The sequence below is a fragment of the Zea mays genome, chromosome 3 (genome assembly GCF_902167145.1).
Source record: "Zea mays cultivar B73 chromosome 3, Zm-B73-REFERENCE-NAM-5.0, whole genome shotgun sequence".
In the NCBI taxonomy this organism is placed as follows: domain Eukaryota; kingdom Viridiplantae; phylum Streptophyta; class Magnoliopsida; order Poales; family Poaceae; genus Zea; species Zea mays.
In genome coordinates, this window is record NC_050098.1 from 44796516 (window position 1) to 44809428 (window position 12913).

Consider the following 12913-nt stretch of genomic DNA (forward strand, 5'->3'; position numbering starts at 1 on the left):
CCGGTGAAGCACCAGACAGTGTCCGGTGTCACACCGGACTGTCTGGTGTGCCAGCGGAGCAACAGCTACTTCGCGCCAACGGTCGACTGCAAACGCATTAAATGTGCTACAGTGCGCGCCAGAGTCAGAGCACGCGCAGAAGGGGCACCGGACAGTCTACAGGTCCTGTCCGGTGCACCACCGGACAGCCCAGAGGCCCCACCAGTCAGAGCTCCAACGGTCAGAACCCAACGGCCGGCTGACATGGCTGGCGCACCGGACTGTCCAGTGCGCCATGCGATAGACAGCCTCCCAACGGCCACTTTTGGTGGTTGGGGCTATAAATACCCCAACCACCCCACCATTCATTGCATCCAAGTTTTCCAACTTCCTACACCTTACAAGAGCTATAGCATTCAATACAAGACACACCAAAGAGATCAAATCCTCTCCCAAGTCCTTAGTTCATTCCAAATCAAATAGTGACTAGTGAGAGAGTGACTTGTGTTCTTTTGAGCTCTTGCGCTTGGATTGCTTCTTTTTCTCATTCTTTCTTGTGATCAACTCAATTGTAATCGAGGCAAGAGACACCAATTGTGTGGTGGTCCTTGCGGGGACTTTGTGTCCCGGTTGATTGAGAAGAGAAGCTCACTCGGTCTAAGTGACCGTTTGAGAGAGGGAAAGGGTTGAAAGAGACCCGGTCTTAGTGACCACCTCAACGGGGAGTAGGTTTGCAAGAACCGAACCTCGGTAAAACAAATCCTTGTGTCTCACTCTTTATTTACTCACGATTTGTTTTTCGCCCTCTCTCTCGGACCCGTTTATATTTCTAACGCTAACCTGGCTTGTAGTTGTGCTTAAGTTTATAAATTTCAGATTCGCCCTATTCACCCCCCTCTAGGCGACTTTCAATTGGTATCAAAGCCCAGTGCTTCATTAGAGCTTAACCGCTTGAAGTGATGTCGGGAGATCACGCCAAGAAGATGGTGATCGGCGGTGAGAAGTCCGCTACAAGCCATGGCAAGGCTCCATCAAGGGAGTCTCCTAACAAGAAGAAGGATGGATCCCCTTCACGAAATCGATCGCACAAGAGTGGCGAGAAGAAGAAGAAAATGAAGAAAGTGGTCTACTACGAGACTGATTCTTCCTCGCCCTCTACATCCGGATCCGACGCCGTGTCCGTCACTTCTAAGCGCCAAGAGCGCAAGAAGTATAGTAAGATCCCCCTACGCTATCCTCGCATTCCTAAACATACTCCATTACTTTCCGTCCCATTAGGCAAACCGCCGACATTTGACGGTGAAGATTATTCTAGGTGGAGTGATATGATGAGGTATCACCTAACCTCACTCCACAAAAGTATATGGGATGTTGTTGAGTTTGGTCTATAGGTACCATCCGTAGGGGATGAAGATTATGATGAGGACGAGGTGGCCCAAATCGTGCACTTCAACTCGCAAGCCACCACTATACTCCTCACCTCTCTAAGTCGAGAGGAGTATAACAAGGTGCAATGATTGAAAAGTGCCAAGGAGATTTGGGACGTACTCAAGACCGCGCACGAAGGAGACGAGGTGACCAAGATCACCAAGCGGGAGACGATCGAGGGGGAGCTCGGTCGCTTCCGGCTTCGCCAAGGGGAGGAGCCACAAGAGATGTACAACCGGCTCAAGACCTTGGTGAATCAAGTGCGCAACCTCGGGAGCAAAAAATGGGATGACCATGAAATGGTCAAGGTTATTCTTAGATCACTCGTTTTTCTTAACCCTATGCAAGTACAATTAATACGTGGTGATCCTAGATATACACTAATGTCTCCCGAGGAAGTAATAGGAAAATTTGTGAGCTTTGAATTGATGATCAAAGGCTCAAAGAAAATCATCGAGCAAGATGGCCCCTCCACGTCCGAAGCACAACCGGTCGCATTCAAGGCGACAGAGGAGAAGAAGGAAGAGTCTACAACAAGTAGACTCCCCATCGACGCATCCAAGCTCGACAACGAGGAAATGGCGCTCATCATCAAGAGCTTCCGCCAAATCCTCAAGCAAAGGAGGGGGAAGGACTACAAATCCTGCTCCAAGAAAGTGTGCTACAAATGTGGTAAGCCCGATCATTTTATTGCAAAATGTACATTATCTAGTGATACTGACAGGGGCGACGATAAGAAGGGAAAGAGGAGAGAAAAGAAGAGGTACCACAAGAGGAAGGGCGGCGATGCCCATGTGTGCCGCAAATGGGACTCCGACGAGAGCTCCACCGACTCCTCCTCCGACGAGGACACCGCCAACATCGCCGTCACCAAAGGGCTCCTCTTCCCCAACGTCGGCCACAAGTGCCTCATGGCAAAAGACGGCAAAAGGAAGAAGGTAAAATCAAAATCCTCCACTAAATATGAAACCTCTAGTGATGAGGATAACTCTTGTGACGAGGAGGATAATTTGCGCACCCTTTTTGCCTACCTAAACATGCAACAAAAGGAAAAATTAAATGAATTAATTAGTGCTATTCATGAGAAGGATGAACTCTTGGACTCTCAAGAGGACTTCCTAATTAAAGAAAACAAGAAGCATGTTAAGGTTAAAAATGCTTACGCTCTAGAAGTAGAGAAATGTGAAAAACTATCTAGTGAGCTAAGCACTTGCCATGATATTATTGCCAACCTTAGAAATGAAAATGCTAAAATAATTGCTAAGGTTGATTCAAATGGTTGTGATGTTTCAATTCCCAATCTTAGAGATGATAATGTTAGTTTACTTGCTAAGATTGAAGAATTGGATGTCTCTCTTGCTAGCCTTAAGATTGAAAATGAAAAATTAATTGCTAAGGCTAAAGACTTAGATGTTTGCAATGTTACCATTTCTAATCTTAGAAGTGAAAATGACATATTACATGCTAAGATTGTTGAATTAAAATCTTGCAAACCCTCTACATTTACCGTTGAGCATGTTTCCATTTGTACTAGATTTAGAGACATTAATGTTGATGCTATTCATGATCACCTAGCTTTAATTAAGAAACAAAATGATCACATAGCTCAACTTAATGCAAAAATTAATGAGCATGACTTAGAAAATGAAAAATTTAAGTTTGCTAGAAGCATGCTCTATAGTGGGAGACGCCCTGGCATCAAGGATGGCATTGGCTTCCAAAAGGGAGACAATGTCAAACTTAATGCCCCTCCTAAAAGATTGTCTAATTTTGTTAAGGGCAAGGCTCCCATGCCTCCGGATAACGAGGGTTACATTTTGTACCCTGTCGGTTATCCCGAGCACAAGATTAGGAGAATTCACCCTAGGAAGTCTCACTCTGGCCCTTGTCGGTGTTTCGAGACCGGGGGGTCCCTAAGCCGACGAGTGAAATGTCGCCTCGTGCCCCAGCCCAGATGGGTCGGCGCGAGGCCGAGCGCGAAGGGGGGGAAGTGAGGTGGCCGGAGATGGGCGTGAGAGAGGTGGAAATCCCGCGGCCTTCGTGTTCGTCCCACGCCCAGGTCAGGTGCGCTTGCAGTAGGGGGTTACAAGCGTCCACACGGGAGAGGGAGAGAGCGGCCTCACGCGAGCGCCTGTCTCGTCCTCGTCCCCGCGCGGCCAACCCTCTCTAAGAGGGCCCTGGTCCTTCCTTTTATAGGCGTAAGGAGAGGATCCAGGTGTACAATGGGGGGTGTAGCAGAGTGCTATGTGTCTAGCGGAGGAGAGCTAGCGCCCTAAGTACACGCCATCGTGGCGGCCGGAGAGATTTTGGCGCCCGGTTTGTGTGATGTCGTGGCCGTCGGAGGAGCGCTGGAGCCTGGCGGAGGGACAGCTGTCGGGGCTGTCGAGTCCTTGCTAACGTCCTCTTACTTCCATAAGGGGGCCGAGAGCCGCCATCGTCAGGGAGCGTGTGGGGCGCCATCATTGCCTATCTGGCGGAGCGAGCCAGATGGGACGCCGGTCTTGTTCCCCGTAGCCTGAGTCAGCTTGGAGTAGGGTAATGATGGCGCCTCCCGTTGACGTGGCCGGCCCGCGCCCTAGGTTGGGCGATGTGGAGGCTCCTCCGAGGTCGAGGTCGAGTCTGTCTTCCGTGGCCGAGGTCGAGTCCGAGCCCCTAGGTCGGTGCGAGGCGGAGGCCGTTCGCTGAGGCCAGGGCGGAGTTCGAGTCCTAGGGTCGGGCGAAGCGGAGTTCGTCGTCTTCTAGGGCTGAGCCCAAGTCCGAGCCCTGGGTCGGGCGGAGCGGAATTCGTCGTCTTCCGGGGCTTAGCCCGAGTCCGAGCCCTGGGTCGGGCGGAGCGGAGTTCGCCGTCTTCCGGGGCTTAGCCCGAGTCCGAGCCCTGGGTCGGGCGGAGCAGAGTTCGCCGTCTTCCGGGGCTTAGCCCGAGTCCGAGCCGTGGGTCAGGCGGAGCGGAGTTCGCCGTCTTCCGGGGCTTAGCCCGAGTCCGAGCCCTGGGTCGGGCGGAGCAGAGTTCGCCGTCTTCCGGGGCTTAGCCCGAGTCCGAGCCCTGGGTCGGGCGAAGCGGAGCTTCCTATGGTGCCTGCGGCGGGCCTGACTGCCTGTCAGCCTCACTCTGTCAAGTGGCACCGCAGTCGGAGCGGCGCAGGCGGCGTTGTCTTTGTGTCAGACCGGTCAGTGGAGCGGCGAAGTGACGGCAGTCACTTCGGCTCTGTCGGCTGAGGGGCGCGCGTCAGGATAAAGGTGTCAGGACATCTTTGCATTAAATGCTCCTGCGATTTGGTCGGTTGGTGCGGCGATTTGGTCAGGGTTGCTTCTTGGCGAAGACAGGGCCTCGGGCGAGCCGGAAATATGTTCGCCGCTGGAGGGGGGCCTCGGGCGAGGCGGAGATCCTCCGGGGTCGGCTACCCTTGTCCGAGGCTAGGCTCGGGCAAGGCGTGATCGAGTCCCTCGAATGGACTGATCCCTGACTTGATCGCACCCATCAGGCCTTTGCAGCTTTATGCTGATGGGGGTTACCAGCTGAGAATTAGGAGCCTTGAGGGTACCCCTAATTATGGTCCCCGACAGTAGCCCCCGAGCCTCGAAGGGAGTGTTAGCACTCGCTTGGAGGCTTTCGTCACACTTTTTTGCAAGGGGACCAGCCTTTCTCGGTTGCGTTTTGTTCCGGTGGGTGCGCGCGAGCGTACCCGCCGGGTGTAGCCCCCGAGGCCTTGGAGGAGTGGTTTGACTCCTCCGAGGTCTTAATGCCACGCGCAATGCTTCGGCTGGTCTGGTCGTTCCCTCATGCGAGCTGGCCGTAGCCCGGGTGTACGGTCGGGTCCCAAGTTCTCGGGCTGGTATGTTGACGCTGTCAACGGTTTGGCTGGAGCCGGGTTTGCGAGAGCAGCCCCCAAGCCTCTGCACAAGGCGAGAGGGCGATCAGGGACAAACTCGACTTTTTTACATACGCCCCTGCGTCGCCTTTCCGCAAGGAGGAGGGGGGAGAGCGCCATGTTGCCCTCGGTGGGCACCGAACATGGTGTCTCCGGTGAGTTGCAGGCGGGTGATCCGAGCAGACGTCCGTGCCCCATTCGTTAGGGGTCGGCTAGAGGCCCAGAGGCGCGCCCAAAAGTACCTGCGGGTGATCTGTCGGACCCGGTCCCCTGGCGACGGGGTCCGAGGGCTCGATGCCTCCCTCTAATGGGATTCCGTTACAAGATTGTTCCCGGTGGTCTCGGAAATGTCCTAGGGTACCTCGGGAGCGCAGCCCGAGCCTTGGTTATGTATCGAACGTACCCATGGTCATCCCTCGCTCTGTGTCTGAGGTGGCTGTGAACCCTTCAGGGGCCAGCCTTCGAACCCCTGATCAGTAGTGGGCGCGGAGCCCGAGTAGCCTGAGGTGGCCGTTGAACCCTTCCGAGGGGCCGACCTTTGAACCTCTGACCAGTAGTGGGTGTGGAGCCCACGTGCTCTGAGGCGACTGTTGAACCCTTCCGAGGGGCCAGCCTTCGAACCTCTGATCAGTAGGGAGGCTCAGAGCCTGGTTCCTTCACGGGAAGGATCCTTTTTGGGGTATCCCCCTTTCCCGGTCCCTGTTGCAAGAGAGAGAAAGAGGAAAAAAGGAAAAGGATACGAGATCGAACGACGCGGCGTACCTTTTTTGATGCGGTCATTATGGCGAAGGCGAAGCGTCGCTCGCTTCTCCTGCCGGAGGCGCCGCCTGTCCCGCCGCGGAGTTAATGCGACGGGGCGAGTGTGTTCGCGGGGCGGCCGTTGCGCGTGCGCGGGCCGTTCGAGGAATGGAACACGGGCGCGTCGTCTTCACGCCGTGAGAGAGGGTTCTCTCGCTGCCCCCGGATGGGACGTAAGCTTGGCTGACGACGTGACCGCTGCTCCTGCCCGCCTGCCACCGCCATTACTGCCAGCCCATTTTTGGTCGCATTGACTGTCGCGCCAGGCTGGTGCTGCTGGGTCGTGCACTGGGTCGCCTCGAGTCGCGGTATTGGTTCCGCAGTCGAGGAGGTGCGGTGGTTGCGCAAGTGGCGGTGCAGTTGCATGCACGAAGCATTCGGCGCGCCGGTTGCATGACGCGTGGGCCTGGGCCTCCATGCTGGGCGTGTTGGGAGTCAGAGAAGTGCGCCCACTTGGCGCGGTTGCATGCCGCCTGCATGGCTGCCCGCCCTTTCGCCCGTTGGTCTGGGCGAAAGTGGAGAGCCGCTTGTAACCGCTGGGCAGTTGCACGCACCGCGCACGGCGGTTTGGCTTCTTCTGCTCTGGGCCGGCTTGCATGACGTGTGGGACCCAGCCCCCACGCCGTGGGGGAGGACCTTGGAGCGTGTTGGAGAAGACTCAGCCCACGACGGCTGGGGACGCAAGTAGGGAGAGTCGCCTTTAAAAGGAGGGTGACCCCCTTGGAAGGAGACCATGTCTTCGCGCTCCCTTATGCATCGTGTCTTTCCACCTTCCAAGCCCCCGGATGGGGGATACCTGCCGTTTTTCCGCCTCGTCGTTGGAGGAACGCAACTCCGTGGGAGTTGGTACCTTTCAGCCATCGTTCGGCTTCAAGGATTTTCATCATGCAGCCCGGTTGCACCCCTCCACCGGCGGTCACCCAAGATGGTGACCTCCAGTTCGATGGCGGGGGAAAGCGAACCGGGCCGCGGCCTCTGCCCCTCCCTCAGCCTCAAGGATTTTCATCACCAGGGCTGGGGAGGGGAGTGTGCCGAGTTGGGGTCGACCCCTGCGTGGGCGGTGGCCCGCTCCTTCCCTCAGTGATCGGGGGGAAGGGCGGTTGTCGTCCGTGGCGCTGGCAGCTGCCACGTGCCTGGCTCTCGGACCCAAGTGGCTTCGGAGCCGTTCTCGGCGCCGGTTTCCGCCACGGCAGCTGGAAGAGGTTCTTCCGCCGACGAGATAGCCAGGGCCGCCCACGGACCGACCTCCAACCCTACGGCCTTCTGCCCGTCCTTGCCTCACGAGTTTGGGCATGGGCAGGGGCCTCCTGGCAGCAGCATCCGCTTTGAGGTCATCGCTGCCGCTGTTCGGCCCCCCGGAGCAGAAGTCGTCGTCGTCGCCGCTGCCGGAGCGGGCGACGACGCGCTGTTCGTCGGTCTTCTGTGGCTCCGCAGGCCCCCCCCATCGAGTGGGGTCGTTCGTACCTGCGGAGGTGGAACCGGAGTTCCATTTGTAATGGCACTTCGAATGCCAGTGTTTTTGTTCATTGTGGCTGTCGAGGCCTGAACATGTATGTAATTTCGACACGGAGCCGTGTTTTTTCCTCATTTTCGAGCACTAAGACTCGCCTGTTGGTTGTCTGAACCGCTTCACCAAGTGTGAGTCGCCCCGTGTAAAGGTGACGAGTGAGGTAGCCGTATCCCGGAGGCGTAGGAGTCCCTCGGCTCGGTCAGCCTTGTTGTCCGAGGCTTCCCTTGCTTAGTTAGAGGAACCCCTCGGCCGCTCTTCGATGAGCCGAGGCCAGGGGTAGCGATGTCAGTGCGAACAGAGGCAGAGTTGGCTCGAAAAGAAGACCTGGTCGGCCGGAGCCTGGCCGGGTCGTCCGTTAGCGGGACCGACGCCGGAATTGATCTGCCAAGGCCTCGGGACGGGCTGATGTCCTTGGGGGACAGCTGGCCGAGGCCCCGGGGTGACCGGCCGAGCTGCCTGCTCGGGCTGGATTCTCGGAGAAGACCCTGGCGGCGATGGCCCGGGCTTGATGATGACGTTGTCCTTCAGAGCGGAGACCCTTGGACCGCGTCACCGTCCGAGGCTAGGTCGGACCTCGCCGAAGGTGTTGTCGACGCCGAGGGTGCTGCTGCTCCCTTTAGCCGTCAAGATCCGAGCGTGCAGGATCGGATTATCTTGTAGCGTGTGTTTTCTGCGGCCGTCGAGGCCAAAACACACCCTCGCCGTGTTGTAAAGCTGCGTCTCCTTTCCTCTTGTTTCGAGTATCTGGACTTTTTTGTCGGTGACAGATTTTTTTGTGCGAGCGAGAGTTGCTTCTCACGGAAGGTGATGAGTGAGGTATCCGTATCCCGGAGGCGTAGGAGTCCCTCGGCTCGATCGGCCTTGCCGCTTACGCGCACTCTTACCCGTCCATGGGGTTCTGTCACCGACGCAGTCGAGAAGGCTCGAAGAATCGCTCCGGCAGAAGAGCTTCCGAACATGAAGACTTGTTCGGTCCGCGGAATCACTTATCCGAACGTGAGTTACTTATCGCAGAAGGTGATGAGTGAGGTATCCGTATCCCGGAGGCGTAGGAGTCCCTCGGCTCGGTCAGCCTTGGCTGCTTACGTGTACTCCGTCGTTTTCAGGATCCACTTTCGAAGTAGTCGAAAAGCACGAAAGACATTCTGGTAGAAAAGATCTTTTTTCGAGGAAAATTTCGACGCAGAGGGGGTTCCCCCCTTTTAGCCCCTGAGGGAGGGTCGGTCTTTGCCGAGGCAAGGCTGACCCTTCCTCGATGACTAAACTTTGCGTGGGAGCGAGGTATATGAACAACTTGAAAACATCTTAAGGGTAGAAGCGACGTAGCTGTTGGATGTTCCAAGCGTTGCTGTAGACCTCGCCTTGACTGTTGGCCAGCTTGTACGTTCCGGGCTTTAGAACTTTGGCGATGACGAACGGCCCCTCCCAGGGGGGGGCGTGAGCTTGTGTCGACCTCGGGCGTCTTGTCGTAGCCGAAGCACTAGGTCGCCCACGTGGAGGTCTCGGGACCAGACCCCTCGGGCGTGGTAGCGTCGCATGGACTGCTGGTACCGCGCCGAGTGTAGTAAGGCCTTGTCCCAAGCCTCTTCCAGTTGGTCCAGTGAGTCTTCTCGACTAGCTCGGTTCCTTTGGTCGGCATAGGCCCTCGTCCTCGGGGAACCGTATTCCAGGTCTGTGGGCAAGATGGCCTCGGCCCCATAGACTAGAAAGAACGGTGTGAAGCCCGTGGCTCGGCTCGGTGTTGTCCTCAGGCTCCAGACCACCGAGGGGAGTTCCTTCATCCATCGCTTGCCGAACTTGTTGAGGTCGTTGTAAATCCGAGGCTTGAGTCCTTCTAGAATCATGCCGTTGGCACGCTCTACTTGCCCATTCGTCATGGGATGAGCCACGGCGGCCCAGTCCACCCAGATGTGGTGATCCTCGTAGAAGTCCAGGAACTTTCTGCCGGTGAACTAGGTGCCGTTGTCGGTGATGATGGAGTTCGGGACCCCGAAACGATGGATGATGTTGGTGAAGAACGCCACCGCCTACTCGGACCTGATGCTGTTTAGGGGTCGGACCTCGATCCACTTGGAGAATTTGTCGATGGCGACCAATAGGTGCGTGTAGCCCCCGGGTGCCTTTTGCAAGGGGCCGACGAGGTCCAGACCCCACACAGCAAAAGACCAGGTGATGGGTATCGTCTGTAGAGCCTGAGCGGGCAGGTGGGTCTGCCTTGCGTAGAACTGACACCCTTCGCAGGCGCGGGCAATTCTAGTGGCGTCGGCCACCGCCGTTGGCCAGTAGAAACCTTGTCGGAAAGCATTTCCGACAAGGGCTCGAGGTGCTGCGTGGTGGCCGCAAGCCCCCGAGTGTATTTCTTGGAGGAGTTCCTGACCTTCGGTGGTGGAGATGCATCGCTGGAGGATGCCTGAAGGGCTGCAGTGGTAGAGCTCCTTCCCTTCTCCCAGCAAGACGAACGACTTGGCGCGCCGCGCCAACCGCCGAGCTTCGGCTCGGTCGAGGGGTAGCTCTCCTCGGTGGAGATATTGCAGGTACGAGGTCTGCCAGTTTTGATCAGGCGTGACCCCGCTTTGCTCCCCCTCGACGTGCAGCGTCTCGCCCTCGGGGGCCGAGGGTACCTCGGAGTGAACCGAGGGTGCCTCGGACAGTGCCGAGGGTACCTCGGGCTGGGCCGAGGGTGCCTCAGGCTCGGGCGTGCCGTCGATCTTGACGGAGGGTTGATGCAAATCTCGGGAGAAGACGTTTGGGGGAACCGTTGTTCGCCCCGAGGCTATTTTAGCCAGCTCGTCCGTAGTCTCGTTGTAGCGCCGAGCGATGTGGTTGAGCTCGAGCCCGTAGAACTTGTCTTCCAGGCGCCGAACCTCATCGTAGTAGGCCTCCATCTTCGGGTTGCGGCAGTGGGAGTTCTTCATGACTTGGTCGATGACGAGCTGCGAGTCACCGCGAGCGTCGAGGCGTCGGACCCCTAGCTCGACGGCAATCCGCAACCCGTTGACCAGAGCCTCGTACTCAGCTACATTGTTGGACGCCGGGAAATGGAGGCGTAGCACGTAGCGTAGGTGCTTCCCGAGGGGCGAGATGAAGAGTAGGCCTGCACCGGCTCCTGTCTTCATCAGCGACCCGTCGAAGAACATGGTCTAGAGCTTCGGTTGGATCGGAGCTGTTGGTAGCTGGGTGTCGACCCATTCAGCCACGAAGTCCGCCAAGACCTGGGATTTGATGGCCTTCCAAGGGGCGAACGAGATTGTTTCGCCCATGATTTCCACCACCCACTTTGCAATCCTACCCGAGGCCTCTCGGCAATGGATGATCTCCCCCAGGGGGAAAGATGACACCACAGTTACCGGATGAGACTCGAAGTAGTGTCGCAACTTCCGCCGTGTCAGGATCACCGCGTACAGCATCTTCTGAACTTGTGGGTAGCGGATCTTGGTTTTGGACAGTACCTCGCTGACGAAGTAGACTGGCCTCTGAACGGGCAATGCATGCCCCTCTTCTTGCCTCTCGACCACAATCGCGGCGCTAACCACCTGAGTGGTCGCGGCGACGTAGACCAAGAGGGCTTCTCCGGCAGCTGGGGGCACCAAGATAGGCGCCTTCATGAGGAGCGCCTTCAGGTTCCCGAGGGCTTCCTCGGCCTCAGGGGTCCAAGTGAAGCACTCGGCCTTCCTTAAGAGGCGGTACAGAGGTAGACCTCTTTCACCGAGGCGTGAGATGAAGCGGCTCAGAGCCACGAGACATCCCATGACCCTATGTACGCCTTTCAAGTCCTTGATGGGCCCCATGCTGGTGATGGCTGCGATCTTCTCCGGGTTGGCTTCGATGCCCCGCTCGGAGACGATGAACCCCAAGAGCATGCCTCGGGGCACCCCGAAGACACACTTTTCGGGATTGAGCTTGACGCCTTTCGCCTTGAGACATCGGAATGTCACTTCAAGGTCGGAAAGGAGGTCGGAGGCTTTCCTCGTCTTGACTACGATGTCATCGACGTAGGCCTCGACTGTGCGGCCAATGTGTGCACCGAACACATGGTTCATGCACCGCTGGTACGTCGCGCCCGCATTCCTCAAGCCAAACAGCATGGTGACATAGCAGTACATGCCGAAGGGTGTGATGAAAGAAGTCGCGAGCTGGTCGGACTCTTTCATCCTGATTTGGTGATACCCTGAGTAGGCATCGAGGAAAGACAGGGTTTCGCACCCAGCAGTGGAATCCACGATTTGATCGATGCGAGGCAGAGGGTAGGGAACCTTCAGACATGCTTTGTTCAGACCAGTGTAGTCTACACACATCCGCCATTTCCCCCCTTTCTTTCTCACAAGCACAGGGTTGGCAAGCCATTCGGGATGGAATACCTCTTTGATGAACCCTGCCACCATTATCTTGTGGATCTCCTCGCCTATGGCTCTGCGCTTCTCCTCGTCGAATCGGCGCAGAGGCTGCTTGACGGGTCGGGCTCCGGCTCGGATGTCCAGCGAGTGCTCGGCGACATCCCTCGGTATGTCGGGCATGTCCGAGGGACTCCACGCGAAGATGTCGGCGTTCGCGCGGAGAAAGTCGATGAGCACTGCTTCCTATTTGGGATCGAGCTCGGAACCGATCCGGATCTGCTTGGAGGCGTCACTGCTGGGGTTGAGGGGGACGGATTTAACCGTCTCCGCTGGCTCGAAGTTGCCGGCATGACGCTTCACGTCTGGCACCTCCTTAGAGAGGCTCTCCAGGTCAGCGATGAGGGTCTCGGACTCGGCGAGGGCCTCGGCATACTCCATGCACTCCACGTCGCATTCGAACGCGTGTTTGTACGTGGGGCCGACGGTGATGACCCTGTTGGGGCCCGACATCTTGAGCTTGAGGTAGGTGTAGTTGGGGACGGCCATGAACTTCGCGTAGCATGGCCTCCCCAGTACCGCGTGGTAGGTTCCTCGGAACCCGACCACCTCGAACGTCAGGGTCTCCCTTCGGAAGTTGGAGGGTGTTCTGAAGCAGACGGGAAGATCGAGTTGTCCGAGGGGCTGGACGCGCTTCCCGGGGATGATCCCATGGAAAGGCGCAGCGCCCGCCCGGACCGAGGATAGATCGATACGCAGAAGCCCGAGGGTCTCGGTGTAGATGATGTTGAGGCTGCTGCCTCCGTCCATGAGGACCTTGGTGAGCCTGACGTCGCCGATGACGGGGTCGACGACGAGCGGGTACTTCCCCGGGCTCGGCACATGGTCGGGGTGGTCGGCTTGGTCGAAGGTGATGGGCTTGTCGGACCAGTCTAGGTAGACTGACGCCGCCACCTTCACCGAACAGACCTCCCGACGCTCTCGCTTGTGGTGCCGAG